Source organism: Neovison vison, chromosome 11, assembly GCF_020171115.1.
Source record: "Neovison vison isolate M4711 chromosome 11, ASM_NN_V1, whole genome shotgun sequence".
Taxonomy (NCBI): domain Eukaryota; kingdom Metazoa; phylum Chordata; class Mammalia; order Carnivora; family Mustelidae; genus Neogale; species Neogale vison.
The window spans coordinates 48,672,214-48,692,509 of NC_058101.1; positions in this window are offsets into that span (position 1 = coordinate 48,672,214).

A 20,296-nucleotide genomic window follows, 5' to 3' on the forward strand; every position below is an offset into this window, starting at 1 on the left:
TTGCCTGTTTCAGAATTCAAGGGATCTGTATCTAGTCCTTACTATCAGGACCAGAGATTCCACAAAGCTCTTTCTCTTGCATAAACACCTCTAATGACATGGGACTCCTTGGTTACATAGCAGGAACAACAGGGATGCTCATACTTCAGTGTAGTCCTTCTTCAGAATCCTTCTGTGCTCTGGGCTCCACTCAAAACCAGAAGCTTTCCATATCACCAAGGCCTAACAAGTGTGTGTCTTCTTCTTAGTGGTAGGTAGTCTCCTCCTACCTCAGACCACTGAACATCGATAAGGTTCACCAATGTGGCAGACCCCTGATTTTTATAAGTTTTATTTCCCTCTTCTGGAGTGTCCCACTGGAGCATTCTACTTTTCATACATTGGGCCCAGTTCACATGACATCATTGGTATAACAGACCAATGCAAAGTTCTCAAGGTTGTCCACATAGCCCAGGTCCCTTCAGACTATATTAGGACAGAAAGTGGAAAAACCTGGAGCAAACCGTGAGGATAACTCCAGAGCAAGATTGTGACAATATTATTGTTCATCTCATGCAAAGGCAAACTGCTTCTGACCCTCCTTCTTGATGGGTGTGGAAAAAACCACATTCATCATAATGACAACCACATACCATATTCCCAAGGTCATGTCAATTTGCTCTAGTAAATATACCATATACAGCACATTAGCTGAAATTGGGGCTATTACTTTGTCAAGGTTGTGATGGTTCCTGTTCATCTACCATGATCCATCTGATTTTTGCAGGGGCCAGACTGGGGAAGTGAACAGAGAAATGATGGGGACCATCACCCATGCATCCTTTAGGCCTTTGAAGATGGCACTCATCTTAGCTGTTCCCCTCCCACAGGATTAGATAGATAGATAGATAGATAGGCACGTAGAGTCATATTTATAGTTCTAAAAATTTAATATAAAATATATATATATTCTTTACTGTCATGTCTTGGCAGGGTGAGGGGATGCTAAAATTTCAGGAGCTTCCCCTTGGTGTTTACAGATCAAGAAGCCAACGTGAGGCCTCTGCCAATTGCTAAGTATGTCCATTCACATTACACGTTTGACCAGAGATATTGCCCAGTGGACCCACTGTGAAGCAGACCTGCCCTGGGATTCCATTTATTACTGACCTCATATGTCTTCTCTAATGGTGTTGATTTATGACTCTGGGTATCATGCCAATTTAGACCTTGCGTCCAAAAACCCTTGAGATCTCCAGCTACTCCCTTCCCCAGGCTACCTGAGTTAATGGACATAGATCTTATGAGGAAGGACTGACACCCCCCCTGTGGTTGTAAGATTCATTCTCATGAGGACTTGGCTGCTTCTTCAGTCAGTGGATTCTGGGTCTGAGGCATGGCTCTGATCTGGAAACTGGGCAAAGGATCATGACTTTCTACCAAGGTGGCTAATCTTGGTCTGCTTCACCTATCATTGATCTCTCTCTCTGTCTCTCTCTTTTAAGATTTATTTATTTATTTTAGAGAGAGAGAATGAGAGCATGAGAGCATGGGAGGTGGGGGGAGGAGGAGAGGGAGAGCAAGAGGGGAGAAAAGATCTTAAGCAGACTCCGAATTGAGCACAGAGCCTGAAGTGGGGCTCGATCTCACGACCCTGAGATCATGACCTGAGCCGAAATCAAGAGTCGGATTCAACCGACTAAACCACCCAGGCACCCTCACCCTTGATCTCTTGATTATGCATAGGAAACTGTACCCTTGTTGGCTGCCCATCCATCTCGCCCCTGGAAATACCATCTCTATGGGCCAAAGAGTGGTGGTGAAGGCTCGGCGTAGCTGGGGGAAGGTGTGAGTGTGGGGTGTGTGCTGGGTGAAACTGAGGTAAGAGATCACAAAAATAACTTACATTAATAACCTGAAATTGCCTAGATTTGATTCAGGCCTCACAGGTGGGCGGTGTGGTAAATTCCCAAGTTCAGGCTGGAGAATGGAGTCCGAAGCCTGTCAGCAGCCTTTAAACAAACAGGACAGCTTCAGAAGTCACTTTGAACGTCTTTACATATGTTAATAGAGGGTCACCAAGAGGGTGAGTTGGGAACCATCCGGCCTGGGGCGAGTTCAGAGAAATCCTTGTTATGGGGTCGAGTTGGGTTAACTAGGTTTTCTGTCATCTCACAAGAACTACTTTGGCTTCTACCTCAGCAAAGGAAGAAATGACTCAGCATACATCCAATTCATTTGCTAGAAGATACATGAAAACCCTGAGGTTGATATTTTTGCCTCTTAATACTCTGACAATTGTGCCAAAATTTTTTCAGAACCACCTCTGGAGTCTATATTACGTGAGGCTTCCTGCCACCTTCTTGGGTGAAGATTAAAGCAAAAATTGTTTTCCTCTCCTTGGGGGAGGCAGGGGGAGGGAGAAGTGTTTAAAAGAAGCTCCCAGAAGAATTTTATCTTTGTTTCTTCAAATGAAACCGAGGCATTCCACTCCTTTTCTTTCTACCAGAGGACGTTGGTCTCACTGACTCTCATGCCTGGAGGGAGTTGTCTTGGACGCTGGGAGCCCTGGTGCCTTGGAGGGGGGAGGGCTGATGAGAAGCTAGGACTGTGCCTTCAGAAATCCCGGCAGTGAAAGAGGAGGTTGGAGGGAGCTGTGCCCCCACAGCATTAACTCTGCTGGGGCCCCCCACCTGCCCCTGTGAAGTGCTCTTTGTCCCCGCCCCAGCTGTCCAGCTGTCACGCACTGGTCTGTCGCCTCTAAACCAATAGCTGGAGGACAATGACAAGGGGAAGGGGCCCGACTTCTGTCATGGCAGGAATGAGCCCTTTACCAGAGGGGCAGGTGGATCTCTCAGAGCAGCACGGAAGGGGCCTTTCTATCTCCAGTCACGTCATACCATCATCGTCTCACAGAAATGCTCAAATCCAACCTTCTGAGAAAAAGGCATTTCCAAAAGGACAACTACCACATGATTCCACTGATAGGAGGCATCCAAAAAAGTCAGATCCAGAGAAAGAAAGTAGAATGGTGGTTGCTGGGGTTGGTGGGAGCGGAAGTGAGGGAGTTATTGTTTAATGGATCTAGAGTTTCAGGTTTACAAGATGAAAAATTGCTGGGGAGGTGGGGTGGGGAGGGAAAAAGAGGTTTTTCAGGACAGTGAGAATATTCTGTATAAAACCATATTAACTGATACATGTCATTATACATCTGTCCAGACCCCTAGGATGTCCACCACCAAGAGGGAACATGATGGAAACTGTGCCCTTTGGGTGATGACGATGTGTCTGTGTAGGCTCATAGGTTGTAACTAGGGTCCCGCTCTGCTAGGGGATGGGGATGTTGGGGGAGACTTTGCATGTGCAGGGGCAGGGCTGGGGGGAACACGGAAACATCCATATCACGCCCCCCCCCCGTGTTTTACCATGAACCTAAAACCACTCTGAAAACCATGAACTTGTCATTTTTAACAAATCTCCCCCAATGAGTTCTGGGGATCTGTCACACAACAGTGTGTAAATACGCTGAAGGCTACTGTACCCTTAAAAATGGTTAAGATGGTAAATTTTAAGTTATGTATTTTTACCACCATGGAAGACATCTTCAGAAGGCATTGAAACCTTACCTACTTCAAACCCAGGTGGCTCCAAATGCTAATAACAGGGTATGCCTATGTATAAACAAAGCCGGATGTCCCAGGTGCATCTGTTTACATGCTCTCAGGTGACTGTGTACACACAAGCCCCCAGAATACTTTCTGGAGGGGGGATTTATGGATGTCCTAAAGCCAGGTGGAGAAAGACTGCTGAGACGCTGGGAACCCACGCTCCTGTGTTGGAGGGATAAGAAGGGGGAGGCCCTGAGAGACTGGACCAGGTAAGCTCTAGTTGAGCTGGGGCGATGGAACCAAGGGACATGGGGGCCCCCCGAAGAGGATTGCAAAGACAGAGGGGTGAGGCCTTGCCCTTCATGGAAACTTCTCACCCTCTAGGACCAGAGGAGCCACATTTATATCCAGCGCTGACCCTCTGCAGAGTTTTGGAGGCTACATCTGCCGTGTGGGCCTTTGTGAAGATTTGGATTATTAAGATGCAAATTAATAATCATAACTCCTGGCCCTTTAACAGCCCCTCTTCCTGAAAGGCCTCAAAGAGCTTTACTATTTACTGTTCCACACAAAATGCTGCTTTCTCCAATAACACTGTGAGGCATAAATGGCCACAAAACCGATATAAAAAGAAAACATTTCACATACAGTCACTATCGCAGGTGCATTTGGGATAGGAAATGTATTTGGTCGGATAAATTGTTATCAGCTAGGCTTTCCGTACTTTTCTCCTTTTTTAAGCCACCATAAAAACCCAGAGTAAGTTACCATGAAAAGCTATAATAATGCTAATTTTGTTCCCATTTCCTGGCTTTTTCCACTAGACTTGAGGCTCTTTAATATGACTTTAAAATTTTTTTCCATTAATAATACCCTTTCTTTTGGGCTCTGCTCTTTTGAAGTTGTATTATTATTTCCCTCAATGACTGACTGCGGCATATTTGCTGTTTAAAATCAACTCCTAATGCATGAAAGCACATTCCCAAGGGCCACGCTGTCTACCCTGAAGTTTAAAAGCTTCCAAAAATGAATGGGGATGCATCATTCTGAATGGGAACATTTGGGGCAACTTGCCCTGAAACCTCCTTGTGAACAGGCAGGTCTGGAGCATGGGACACATCTCAATAAGGAAATGTGCATCTGATTTGTCACTTGCAGCCTGCGTTCCTGGTAACAGCCTGGGCACATGCAAGACCCACACGTGTGGTAGCGCCGACCGAGGGCAGGGCAGAGGTGTCCCACACACTCCTACCCACGGTTCCCTCTCCTCCTCCCCAGCATGGAAACAACTGCTTTTTCTCCAGAAGGGGTCCCCAAGGGTACACAGATGCTGAGCTGCGGTGTTGTGAGAATCAGAGGGCTGAATTTGAGAAACCTGGGGAGCATCCAACTTAGAAGTGAGAATGGTGTCAACTCACCTTTTTTTGGGAACCTGCTCATCGGGAGCCCCAAAGGACCAGTACATGTGCCTTAAACCCAACCCAACGCTGGGGAACAGGTTTGTGTAATACGCTCAGTTTGTTTGGTGGGAAAAAAAAATCTGTTTATTGAAGAAATGAATGAATGTGTATATGGAAAGTAGAGAAGTGGTTAGCATTAAGCCCCAGCACAACTCTAAGAGGTAGACGCTGTCATCATTGCCATTTTATAGATGACAAGCCTAAGGATCAAGAGGGTAAGGTCTTGCCAAGATCTTACGAGGGTAAACCTTTCCTATGAACTGGTTTATGGCAGAGCTAAGATTCTAATCTCTGTCTTACTCCAAAGCGTGAAATTCTTCTCCCCTTCTAACCTTGTGTTCATGCCCACTGGCAAAATTCTCACCTTGATTTGGGGACCATCTTGAAAGTGTTTTACAACTTGGCCACCAGTATATGCAAATAGTAAAGTGAGGTGGATATTCATAACCAAGACATACATAGCACTTACTGTGCCTCAGACACTGTTCTAAGTGCTTGTGTGTATTAACTAATTAAATGTTCCCAATCTTCCTAGGAGGTAAGGTTAGAACTTGCCTTTACACAGGAGGAGAATGAAGGCAAACATATTACATGTCAGCAAGTGTCAAAACCTGGATTCCAACCTGAGTTCACGCTCACAAGCTTCACATTGTCGATTGTGATAGAGACAAGTGCTCTTGTGTACTCCCTCTGCCCCTTTTGGGGCTGAGGAGTGTCACGGCCACACCAATATCAGTCACAGGAAGACAGAGATGTCACATTCCCATGGGCAATGGAGGAGAATTTAAGGAAGAGATGATTTACGAAGGTGTGGGTATAGATTAAAGGAAACCCGGAATGGATGATGAAGCTCTTGAGATGAACTATAGCAGTTGCTACCCACATCTGAAGGGGTGAAATCAGGGGATGGTTCTGGAATCCAACAGGAGAAAAAGAGTTGGGGTTGAAGGAGAGAAACACCAGGCAGGAATACAGCCACTGTCAACCAGCAGTCCCGCTGGGAGGGACTTAGGGAAATAAATATCTTGATTTCTCCCCCTGCCCCCAACCTTGGGTGGCTCTTCCCACTGGCTGAACCCAAGTGGAAGCAAGGGGTTCTCCTCAGCATCCTGGAGCTCAGAGCAGGGTGAAGAAGGAGGGTGTAACATAATCCATACAGGCTGCTAAACAAAACTATTCATGGACAGGTGGCTTAAACAACAAACATTTATTCTTTTCAGTTCTGGAGTCTGGTGAGTCCAAGATCAAGGGGCTGGCAGATTCCGTGTCTGGTGAGAGCCCCATTCTTGGCTCACAGATGGCCATCTTCTCGCTGTGTCCTCACATGCTAGGAGAGCATAAAAGGTCCCTTTATCAGGGCACTAATCCCATTCCTGATGGCTCAACCCTCATGCTCTCACCTACCAAAGGCATCACTTCCTAATACCCTCCCACTGGGGAGGAGGTTTCAACACAGAACCCTTGGGAAACAAACGTTCTAGCTATGGCAGGAGGAGTGTGGGCTGGGAGGAGGAAACCAAACATGCAGCACAGTAAGATAAATCACTAACTAAACACAAAGAAAAAAAAAAAGCCGCCTGTGATTGGAAAAAAAAAAAAAATCAAAGAATACTTTGGAAACCATGACTTTTGTCCAACACCCTTCTTTCACAAGTGAGGCAATGGAGGTAGAAAATAAGGTCTTGAGCTGATCCGAACTACAAACCTGGAATTCTAGTCACCTGACTACAAATCCCTAATTAGTCCTCAAGAATATCCTTCTCTTTCTCGTGGACATACTTAAGAGTCACATGCTCCTCCAAGCACTGGTGTTCGGAACCACTTGCTGATTTTTGCTGATAGGTCCCTTAAATCACCCGCTGTAACCCACTGCCTGGCCACTCCGAGGCCTCTGAATTTACAGTTCCAGTTAAAGTCACATCCATGAAGGGGGAGGGAATGAACAGCTCTCCCATCCCTTCAAGCCCCCAAATTGATTTGGCACTTGGAGTCACTGTTATATTTTATATTGAGTCTTCTGAATCAGTTCATTGAATTTTAGCTGTAGCTATATAAAATCCTCTCCAGTGAAATTATTTGGCCATATTGCAGATAGTTCTGCCATGATCTATCAATGCCACTAACTATCAGCAATAAAAAAAAAAAAATCCTCCTTCTTCTCTTTTCATTATAATGAATTTTCTAAACTCAAATTGAACCTTGGAAGGTGCTTTATTGGATTTTTAATTTTTAAAAAGGTAGCATTTTGCATTTATATAGAAAACACACAAGTTGGGGGGAATGCAAATTTTGAATATTTTTTTTATGCTGCAGAAATGTTGCTGGGGAGATTTGGGAAAGTTGGCTTGGATTTCTTGGGAGGAAAGGATGGGTTTGGGGAGGATTCAGGGGAGTCCGGTTGGACTTGGGCACCTATGATCTACTGCAAGTCAGGGGGATGGAATTTAAGCAAAGGGCAGCTGTGAAAATCTGGCTGGGATCATTTCAATGCACTAGTGCCTCCATAACGGGGCATAATGGATCCAGTGGTTGCAAAAATACATATTATTGTCCTGCACAAGAACCCGATTTCCAGGTCAGAGCTCCGCAAGCCAGCTTTAGGAAAGCATTACAAAATGGCGTAGGTGGAGAAAAGCAGATGGCATCACAAAGAGGAAATAATTCACAGTTCAGGGAGGAGAGCTATGAGTACAAATGAATACTTAGACACCACAAATAATGCTGTATTAAAAACCTAAGTCTTATACTCTTAGAGTGCATCTGGAGTTAATGTAAATGAGATTTTTAAGGCAAATCTTCAGTAGGTAATGATGAAGCTGGAGTTCGTATTAACTTGTCCAAAAAAAAAAAACAAAAAAAAAAAGTGGGATAGGAACTCCCCACCCCTTGCAAGGTAAAGTGGCCATGGGTTTACTAGTGCTTTGCTCTTTTTAGACAGACTTTTAATATATATGTTCCTTCCCCAGGGGTAAGCCCTTTAGTTAGTCAATATTGTGTCCTCTCACTGTCTATTCAATGGGATATATAATGACAATTTAATCAATAGAAAGCCACTTAGGAAGATTCAAAAAAAAAAACTTCAAAAATCACTCTTTGTTGAAATATTTGTATCAGTTTTGTAATTGGGTGGGGGAAAAACCCAAAGTGTTTCAATACAAAAAATGTTATGTTTGAATGATAGAAAATTTGAAGTAAAAAAATGAAGTCCTCATTCCATTCCACTTTCAGAGAAGGGCAGAACTCTTTAAGGACTCAAATGAAGACAACAGATACTCTATTAGTTTAGCTTCTTTGGTCACAAGCAATGCAGCTGACTTGATTAATTTCACAAAAAGAACTTACTGGAAAAACACAGGGGCCTCACAGAATCTCCAGGAGGCTGGAGGGCTGGCTTGTAGGTGCAGGACCTGACAACCAAACCCTGCCATCCATCTCCTAATGGTGTTTGGTCACAATGCTGCAAAGAGTAAATGCTGTATGTGTGTGTCTGCATCTCTTGCCTACAATCCGAAGTCCAAGAAGAGAGGGTGATTGGGCTAAGCAGGGGTTCGTGTCCACTTCTGCCTTTATTAGTCCAGGCACAAAGAGGGTCCAGCTTCAGAGTAAAGTCTTCTGAAATGACCATTTCAGGGGCAATTCCCCGAAAGCAATATGAAATGCTTTGTTACAACCCCAAAATAGCACATGTCTGCTACAGACCCAAAAGGAAAAAAAAAAAAAAAAAGTCAAAATTTCCCTTTTCTCAAAAATATGTTATCACCCAAATTCTATATTTTCTGGTGGAAAGGTACTTGACACTTTTCCCCCTTTTTCTAGAGGAGTAATTCTCAGCAACCACTGGTGCACTAGTTTTCTAGAGCTGCCATAATGAATTACTATTATTTGAGGTGGCTTAAAAAACACAAGTTTATTCTCTCAGTTCTAGAGTCTAGGGGTCTGAAATGGGGGTTTGGGCAGGACTGTGCCCCCCGCAGAAGGTTCTAGGGGAGATTCCTTCCTTGTCTCTTCCTAGTTTCTAGTGGTTGCTGGCAATCCTAGGTGTTTTATAGCGTGTTGATGCATCACTGTAATTTCTGCCTCCTTCTTCACATGGCTTCTCCCTCTGTCTCTGTGTCTCTTCTCTTCTTATAAGGACACCAGTCATACTGAATTGAGGGCCCACCCTAATATAGTAAGACTTCATCCTCATCTTAACTCATCACATTTGCAAAGACTCTAATGCCAAGAAAGGTCATTTTCTGAGGTTCTGGGTGGACGTGAGTATTGGGGTGGGGGGAGACTATTCAACTTAGTTCACCCAGGAGAATTCAAATCCTCAGAAATGCAAATTCTTAGGCCCCCACCCTAGAGCCATTTGAGTCATAACCTTTGGGAGTAGAGCCCAGCAATCCAAGTTTAAACAGCACATCCAGGTGATCTGAAGCCCTCAAAAGTGTTAGGACCAATGTCCCAGAAGCAGCCACACATGCATCTCTCAATTCAGCACTCGGTTCTCCCAGAAAACATAGGAAGTTATCATTTTAAGGAGAAACAAGGGTCTGATGGGAGAGGGAATGTGGTAGTAGGGGAGCAGGGTAGAAGGAGTACAGGTTTCACTGTGAAGGAAAAGTGGACTTGCACTTGAACTCTGATAACTTTGCCAATGGTTGGAAGCTACTGTGTACCTACACTTACCAAAAATAACCATTGCCTTGTTTATCATCATCATCCATCCAAATCATATATGGCAGAAAACAAAAGTCATCACATAGAACAACTCAGAACTTGTTTATTGGAGTCAAATGATGGTCCTTCTACCTTGGCAATAGATTTAATTTTTTTAAACTATGTTTTTAGTCCTTAAGGTTATTTCTTTCCACTGGAGAAATTAAGACTTTTCTTAATAGCCAAAGGAAAAATAAATAAAATTCTCTCTTAAGATTTCTGCATTCTTAAGATTCCTCTTGATTAGGGCTCTCTGTCATTTCTCTTTAAAGCCAGTCCTTGATATATGGTACAACTCATTCTCAGGGGTTGGCTGAATTGAATTTACGCCATTTGAGGATCTTGGTTCAGATGAACTATAGCTATTTCATCATGATTAAACTTTATGCTTCATATCAATCAATCCATCAGTCAAGGAGAAATTTCAAGCATATTCTCTGTGCTCCAACACTATGTAAAGAATTTTTAGAAAGGAATAAAAAAGTACATACAAAAATATTAAATATTTGCCTACATGCTCCTCCCCTCTTACACATATAATCATTAAGAAGGTGGTGTGTATTTAGGAAAGAGTGTGAATTTTGTTTCTGAAGACCTTGGATGTTAGTATTAACCTCCCTCTTTCTGCTCCAAAACATCACGTGGCAGAGACATTTACTGCTCCCTTAATGCCGTGTACTACCCCAAAAGTCCCTGCTCCCTTACAGTTAGGCAATCATGTGACTGATTCTGACCAATAGGTATTAGCAGAAATTATATATGTCCCTTCCAGGCCAGGGCATTTGAAAGCCCACGTGTGACCTCCCGCTTTTCTCTTCCTTCAGAAAGCTCTGAAGCAATATATTGAAGCAGAGCTCCCAATACAACCTCCGTCAACCTGAATCACTAAGTGACCAAGTGGAACAGAGTCTCTTGCTTACTTACAAGAACTGAGCAAGAAATAAGTCATTGTTGGTTACGCCACTGAGATTTTTTTTTTTAAAGATTTTATTTATTTATTTGAGAGACCGAGAGAAGAGAGAGAGAGCATGAGCAGGGGGAGGGACAGAGGGAGAAGCAGACTCCCTGCTGAGCAGGGAGCTCGATGAAGGGCTCTATCCCAGGACCCTGTGATCATGACTTGAGCTAAAGACCGACACTTCACCAACTGAGTAACCCATGTGCCCCAAGATATGGGTTTTTAATGTTACTGCATCACAGCCTAGTCTATACTGACTAATACAGCCACTGGTCTACATTCAACCAAGCAGTTACCCTCCCAGGACTTTGAGTCTTGAGTAAGCACAATATGTGAATAAATGCTTGGAGAACATTTGTCACACTCACGGTTCATTCATTAAACTGTTGCTGCTAAGAAACAGATACCACAGAACACCTTGTCCAGCCACCCAGGGTTCTACTTATTCCTGCCCATTTCCTAGCCAGGTTGTCCAGAATTTTGTCAATCCTGTGGGTCTCTTCTTATCCCTTAAGATGTTCACCTTCACTTTATTTAGCTAAGGTCTGTTTCTTTTGGCCTTGGTAAGGCTCCTCTCCTTGGCCTTGGCACCACTGACAATGGGACCTTAAAGAGACCCACCTGTGCCCCTGATGACTCTCACTGTTCCTGCTATGGACACTGCCCACTTCATGCCAAAAATCTCAGAGACCAGGCCCAAGAAGGGGTTCATAATTAGAACTGGTTATCTTCTTCCCCTTGGGGACCCCATCAAGACCAATCTCATTACCTCAAATACCCCCAAAAGTGCCAGCCTTCCAGGCCATTTCTGACTCATCTGATTCCCACACAGTTCTGGGTATTTCCTAATGTGACTCAAGCTGCCAACCCTCCCCTACCCCAGGTTATTCCAACATACCTCTAAAACTCACGTTTGATCAGCAGTAAAATCCCACTATTCCAGCCTCTTCCACTATTCCAGCCTGCCTTTCCTTGTGAATATGTTTTCCCCTAAAGTCCCCTCTAATCATCATTGGCTTTCTCCTAGAAGCACAAGGCATTCTCCGAAATTCTCCATCTAGACCACTGCTTTCCATCCTACCCTGGCCTTCCTAACCTGCACACCCTTCAGCTCACTGGAAGCACAAAGACCTACTCCTTTCCTATTACACTAGCCTACCAGCCTCCAAGACATGTCTCCTTATTCAGGGAAGAGTAGAACTAGCTTGACCCATTGTATTTTCTCTCTAGTATCCTTGGGAGCTTCAGTAACTATGGAGATGGCTCATCCAAAATTCTGGCCTCTCAGTTTCTATCCCCCACTTGTTTTGTTTCTCATGCCATCTAAGCAACCCATTCCCAGAATCATATTCTATACTTTGACATGGTCAATAACTCTACCCTCTCCAGAATCTTTATTTCAAAAAACATCCTACTCTCTGATTGCATCTTCCCATCTCTCCATCTCACTCCTTCTAATATCCTAAATCCAACCAAACCTTTCAGTTCTATTGATCCTTCAAACTCTTTGCTGTCCATTACCTGCTTTGCGTTTCTACTTCCCTCCTTACCTATCCCTAAGACCCTGTCTTGTACAAATCCTCTGGAGAAGCATTGCAGGGGTTGGCAGCACAGGCTCAGAGTCAGACTCTCAAGGTCAAATCCTGGCTCTGTCACTTACATGTTAGGTGTCCTTAGACAAGTTACTCAATCTTCTGTGCCTTGTTACATCATCTATTATAAAGGAGGAGGGAATAATAGTATCTATCTTTCTCAAAGGGTTGTTATAAAGATTGAATGGGTTAATATTTAATATTAATATTTAATAAACAAGTACTTACATGTGTCTGGTACATAGGAGCACTATATAAGTGCACGTGAAATAAATTTTTAATACTCCTCAACCATTCCTGAAAAAAAATGCATCCCATTCCCTCCTTTTTTCGCATTGGACAAAAACCAAACTCTTGGATAAACTCTCTTCTCCATTTACTCCATATACACACCTTAGCAGGTACAAATGGCTAGAGAAAAAACACACAGTCATATTTTACTCTAAATTTATAAATGTATAACCACATGCATCATGTAGGTTCAGAATTCTGCCTCATTCCCTAATGAATAAATTCTTCTACTCTATTTTTAAAGCATAATTCTATCACTGTAAATCGTTAATATCTCTACCTAACCTTTAGCTGACAACCTTCTCTCTCCTTTCATTAAGAAACCAAAACAGTTTCAAGAACTTTATCATATTTCAACCACTGTATCAACTAAGCCAAATGCATCTGTATCTACCTACTCTTGTTTCAGGCCAAGCCATCCTCTTGGGCACTAGACCCCATCCTCTCTTATCTACTCAAAGACTTGGTTTATGAAAGTATTTTCTTCCTCCCCTGATACTCTATGTGGAAAACCCAAAAGACTCCACTCCAAAACTGCTAGAACTTGTACAGGAATTCAGTAAAGTGTCAGGATATAAGATCAATGCACAGAAATCAGTTGCATTTCTCTACACCAACAACAGGACAAAAGAAAGAGAAATTAAGGAGTCAATCCCATTTACAATTGCACCCCAAACCATAAGATACCTAGGAATAAACCTAACCAAAGAGGCTAAGAATCTATACTCAGAAAACTATAAAGTACTCATGAAAGAAATTGAGGAAGACACAAAGAAATGGAAAAATGTTCCATGCTCCTGGATTGGAAGAATAAATATTGTGAAAATGTCTATGCTACCTAAAGCAATCTACACATTTAATGCAATTCCCCTGAAATACAAGTTTCTTCTTATCAATAATACACATTCCCTTTCATGTAAAAAGCATGTCTAATATTGCTCTTCTATTTAAAAACTTAAAATCTCCCTTATCTATAGTTCCTACTGACCCATTTCTCTCCTGCCCCTTTAAGCAAAAGTCTTTGCAAGAGATGTCTTTATCAGCTGCCTCTATTTTCTCATCGGATCCCCCTCCCCTTTACTCATTGAACTTGCTCTTGTCAAGGTTGCCCAAAACTCCTTCACTGGCCAAAACCAGTATGTCCTCATCCTACCTGACCAACAACAGCAACTCAGTGAGCATTGCCTTGTTCTTGAAACACCTTTTTCCTGGTCTCTGGGACATCATTTCCTTTCTTGTTTGTTCTCCTCACACTGGTCAATTTTTCTCTGTCTCTTTCTTGGCTTCTCCTCTTCCTTACCTTCCTTACCTCTGGAAGTTGAGAGTCCCAGATCCCATTCAGTTTCGTGGTTCTAAATACCAGCTATACTTTGATGACTCTTAAACTTATACCTTTCGTTCCCCTTCTACCCTGAAATCTAGACTCCTATATCTAACTGCTTAGCTATAATCTATATTTTGATTCTGAAGAGACCCTGGACTTAAAATATCTAAAACATAACTCCTTATTTTTACCACCCCACCCCAAACCTGCTCCTCTTGGGTCTTTTCCATTCCAGCAAATGATAGCATGATTGATGCTGTTGGTCAGGCCAAAAATCTTGAACTCAGCCTTAATTCTGTCTTTCCTCTCCCTCCTATATCCAATCTATCAGCAAACCTTGCTGGGACTAACTTCAAAATATATCCAGAATCTAATATATTCTTGTGTGCCCATTGCTACTACTCCACTCTAAGCTACCATACCTCTCACCTAGATGATGAAGGGGTCTCCCAGGTGGTCTCCCTCCTTCCACTTATATACCTTCCCTCTCATTCATTTTTCACACAGCAGCCAGTGTGACCCTTCTGACACATGAGCCATTTCATATTACTCTTCTGTGAGAGCTTCTTGTCACATTTGGAATAAAATATAAAGACCTAACTATGACCTTCAAAGCTGCTGTTAATCTAACTCTAGCTCTGTCTCCATCAACTTCGTATTTACTCTATTGCTCATTCTTCTTTAGTCACATCCCCAGGATCTTTGACCTATTTGTTAATCTTCAGACACACTTTGTGCATCCCTTCTCAACACCTTTGTCCTCATGCTTCTCTCTGTCTAAAGCAGCCCCCCACCACAACACACCCATCTTTGTCATGGCTCAACCTCTCTCCTCATTCCAGTCTTTGTTCAAATGTCATTTATTAAAACCATCATATCTAATACAGCCTGCTTCCCAACCCATTCACTATCTGTTGTAGACAGTGTCCAACGATGGCTTCTATCAAGTCTGCCCATTGGGAGATGGAGTCCATTTACCCACCCTTGAATTTGGGCTGGTCTCATGCCCTGCTTTGACCAATAGAATATAGAGGAAGTGGCAATGTGCCAGTTCCAGGACTAGTCTTTAGCAAGCCTCGAAGTGTCCAAGATACTTTCTCTGGGGAGGCCAGCTGTCATCCCATAAAGAAGACCATGATAGACTACTGACTAATGAGATACCATGTAGAGAGAGAGAGAACAGAGAGGAGCATGGAGGCACCACACATATGAATGAATTCTTGGACATTTCAGCCCAGCCCAGTGCCAGTAAATGTAGCCAAGGGTTGACCAACTGTGACCCCAGTGGTCAAACAAGACAGCTGAAACATGCCTAAATTTCTGACCCACAGAATCATGAAAAATAGCAAGTCCTTGTTTAAAGTCACTAAAATTTGGGGATAGTTTGTTATAAGGCAATAGAAACTGAAATACTTCCTAATACCTCACTCTGTGCTATAGACTAAATGTTTGTGTCCCCTTCAGATTCATATGTTGAAACCTGTTCTCCATTGTGATGGAGAGGTGGGGCCTCTAGGTGATTAGGTCATGAGGGCAGAGCTAATGTGGGATTAGCACCCTGATAAAAGAGACCACACAGCTCTCTCCCAGGCTCTTTCCACCACGTGAAGACGGCTCTAATGAACCAGGAAATGGACTCTCACCAGAAATCAAATCACCAGTTACCTTGATCTTGGACTTCCTAGTCTCCGGAACTGTGAGAAATACACTTCTGTTGTTTATGAGCCACACAGCCTATGGTATTTTGCTACTTCATATTTTCATGATGTTTTGTTAGAGCAGTCTGAACAGACTAAGACACCACTTACTTTTTTTTTTCCCATTTCTTTTTCTTCATAGCAATTATTTCAGCAAGAAATTACGTAATTATTAGTTTACTTCCTGTTTATTATTGTCTTTGCCTCCAGAATATAAACCAACAAGGAAAAGGACTGTGTTTTGTTTCAGTATATCATTCCCAGTGTTTGGAATCATCTCTGGCCTATTTTAGGACTCGATAGATATTTGTTGATAAATTAAAATACCAAGAATAATAGATAATGAGCCTTACTTTCCTACAAAAAATCATATCCATCCTCATGGAAAAACTGTCCTTTAAATCCCAGCATCCAATTATATTTTCCCTTTAAACCAGAGACCTCTATCAGGTTACTAGGAAAACATTGGGCTTTCCTCCCCGCGCCCCCACCCCCACCCCGCCTACCATCCACCCCAGAGAATACTTTGGGTCAAGATCTGTAGTGCATTTTAAGATGACTTGGATATTGTTACCACTCACTGGATAGTGCAGAGTGATCCTGTGGGTTGGTTAATGACAAAGTACCACTTAGTCCTCTCATCTTCCCAGGACAGAATTCTTGTGCCATCCAGCGCCTCCCATTTAAATACATACAAGTCCCCATTTTAAGACAGAGCATCCCAGCAGGGGCTGATAGTTCTTATTAATTCCTGTGATCCCACCAATTTTTCCATCAGGACAACATGAGAACAGCCGCCTCTGTGTTAGTCATCGAAGATCATTTTCTAGTGTGCTTCCTCCCTGACTCACTGGCCCTCACTGTGCATAAGATAGCAGACACTGCCACATTGGGGATTGCCTTTCTCTGAAATAGGTTTACTGTGATTTCTTTCATGCCTGGTTGGAACACAGAGTCATAATTAGAATGAGGCTCCTCTTCCAGGTCATTGTTCTGATAGTTCTAAATTGGTTCACACAATCCCATTTCTTTCTAAATGAACAGGACCTTTGCCTTTCTGATTGGACACATGTAAGATTGACCATCAGGTCCCCAACACCTCCCTGAGACTACCATTTTCCCTGGTGTTTTGGGGTACTCTGCCCTATACATTTCATTTGGGGAGCCACATTGCTAGGTTGTAATTTAATTTTTCTAAATTTAGTCTGTAGAAGGCTCCCAGCCAATGGAAGGGGATTATAGCTTACTAGGAATCCACATTTAAGCAGAAGAAAGTCCTCTCTGGGGATCTGGATTTATTTACGGAGTTTGGGGACTCAAATGAAGACCAAATAGACTTAGCAGCCACACTTCTCCACTGCAATTTAACAGTCTCTTAAGCACAAAATCAAACACAATATGAATAAAGTGGTTTGAGTCTTTCCTGAGTGTCTTACCTTAAGTTCCACTGCCTTCTGTCTTGCTGTCCCCTAGATGTCCCCAAAGGCCCCAGTCTATCTTCTTGAAGAACTGTAGCTTTTCAAGGAGAAACAATCACCTATCCTGAGATGCTTTCTGATACCTCAGGAGCAATCCGGCAACGCAGAAAGAATTATTCAAAGATCAGCTCTGTTGAGGTTCTTAATTAGAAAAGGTACTAGTTGTGTGCAATCTCTTTCAGAAAACATGTTATGTGCCTAAACCTGTACTTGGCATTATGGGAAAAAAAGAAATGAATCAATTTTATATCTTACTCTCTGCTAATAAGGAAGTTAAAAAGACAAGCCGTAATATAGTAGAGTAGTTCAGAACATACATAGGGGAAGTAAATTGGCTGTGCTAGAATTCTGGCTGGAATCTGGTTAGGATACTTAGCCTTTCTGTCCCTCCGTTTCCTCATCTGTCCATTAGGGACAACAAGAGGAGGTACCTCATTGGCTTATTACGAGTATTTAAATGAGTTGATAAATGTAAACAGGAGAGTGTTTCACATGCTGCAAGTGATTTTTTTTTTTATATAGATGTCTATTTTACGTGGGGGTGTGTGCGTGTGTGAGAGAGAGAGAGATCTTCATACAATGTAGAAATTGCCCCGTGCAGGGGAGGTGCCCATATAGCGCTCTCAGAATCCAGAGGGAGGAGACGTCATTTGCAGCTAGGAAGAACCAGGGAGGATTCCTGGAAGAATGGCAAAGATGTTTGTGCTTACTAAATATTACTTTGCTTTGCCCACTTCCCAGTTCTTTTGTCAGGGTCCCATAACACGTTCTGGCGAATGGCATGCGTGTGAAAGCGCCGGGCTTCTTTGGTCCCTCCCCACATGCAGCAGTCCATGTAAAGGCTCTGCATCCCAAACAAAGCAGCTCTAGATGGTAGATAGTCCATCAGTCCATCAACCTGTGTACCTGAGTGTTCAGCATGGAGTACAGACACCTCCTCTGACCCAAATACACACATTCAGCCCCCTGTCAGGGATATTCAGCATGGACAAAATATCAATCTTTCATATACTAAGCCACTAGGAGTTTGCCACTGTAATATAACCTTCTATATCCTAAGCCACTAGGAGTTTGCCACTGTAATATAACCTAGCCTGTCGTGATTAAGTATATCTCTCAATACATGCATATAAAATTTTATGTGCATTATGTAAATAAATAAATATATATAATTAAAATTACATATAATTTAAATATATATACACATTAAATGGTGGTGGAGCAACCCGAGAAAAAGAAATAAAGTATAACAAAGTACAACATATTGAACAAAGGTTTGTTTGATCAGAAAGGAAAACTGGGGTCAGATCGGGGAGGGCCTTCTATTCCAGACTCAAGAGTTTAGACTCTTTTCCACATGGGAACACCATTCAGCATGTTTCCTGGGATAATTATGTCAAACAGGGAGCCCCAGTGAGAATTCTTTGACAAGCAAGAGACTGTCACGAAGTCCAATACTTTCAGGTGGTACCTGTTTCAGCCAGAGAATCCCTCCCTTCCCCCAAACAGTTCAGAACACTAGAAGCTCATGGTACGAATCAGTAGCAGGAAGAACTGGGTTTTATGATCTCTAACACGGAAATTTTTATCATGATTCCTAACCCATCTCTGCAAACCCTCACAGTCCAGGGTAGCAGGGACCCCCTCTGAATCTGCTGTTGGAACTGAAGCAATGTGTCAGTATGACAGTTTCTTGAAAGAAAAACCAAAATTCTCCTGCTCTCCTCATTGAGTGGGGACTTTGTTGAGTGAGAACGTTTCTGAATGTGGAATGGCTTTAAATACCTCCACAACCAAAACGAAAAAGAAGGCATGTTTCTGCCCAAATTGAAAAACAAACAAACAAACAAACAAAAAGCCAGTTGCCTAAGAAAACCAATAATTATGATTTTTACACCTTTTCTCCAGAAATATTAAAACTTATTATATTAATTAAGGTAACCATAGCTACCTTAACAAATAAACACCAAATTGTTTAATGGCTCAAACATGGTAGACATCCGTTTCTTCCACAAAATCCTAAATGGTATTTCTTATGTGGAGATTGGTTCTCTCTGTGTGAAGATTCAAGTGTCATGGCTCCTTCTACCTTGTGGCTTTGTCATCGTCCAGATGTATTGCCCAAGTGTCCAAGGTCGGTGTGCTAAGCTGCATCTGGAAGGGGAAAGTGAATGCAGGGTCACATGCAGAGGTTCAACAGGCAGTTCTTGAAGTGGTGGACATCATTTCTGCTCACTTTCCATTGGCCAGTCCTCAGAAGGTCTCTTCCAACTGCAAAATCTGTAGGTAAATGTCATTTACCTGTGTGTCCAGGAAAAGAAAATCTGTTTGGGGAATAACAGCCAGCCTGCCACACTTGCTAATGTTCCCTCTTCTCCTGACATTTATCTGTTAAAATAAAACAAGCCAGTGAATTAAAATTCTGGTTGCTCATTCTTTCAGTAGCTATTTATTGAACACCTATTGTGTTCAAAGCACATGCACGGTGGCCGGGGGTGGGGTGGGGTGGGAGGTGCAGGAAGAATGTGACTAGTAGTCTCCCTGGAGGAGTTGATGAGGCAGAAAATGACAAAAGCTCCAGGAGAGGTTCAGATGGGCTTTCTGGAAGTTCAGCAGCGGGGTCAGGTGGAGGATCCCTTGATAGGGGCGGGGTGCTGCCAGGTAACAGGAGCAGAGGCACAGAAAGGGGTGACCAGGGAGTCCTGGAAGCAGGAAGTGGGAGAGTCAATCAGACCGGAGCGAAGGGTGAAAGAAACGAGAGTAAGTGTAAGTTGGACACTTTTGTTAAGGTCCAGTGCCCTCAGATTCTCACCCGTCACAGGTGATTATGTGCTTTCTGAGAAAGGCTATTCAATCACCCTCTTTCCCCACATCTATTTTTCATTAAGCAGGTGCCCCGCTCCCTTTCCACTTCAAATAATTATACAGATGATTATGGAAATGATAGTGTTGATGGTGCTAATGATTAGGAGGGAGAAGAGATTTTGTAAAATTTCCTAATCTACTTGGAAATCTCTGCCTCACTCAGAAGAATCCTTGAGATCGTCATTCATGAGCTGCTCTGGGCCGACTTCCACTCCCTTGGAGCTCACAAGAGAAAAATTACAGCAGGTTAGGGACAGCTTTCGAGAATCAGCAGAGCAGGGTGGCTTGGCAATCTGTTTGGAGAACACAGAAGTCACAGAGCAGCACACTGAGGTCAGCT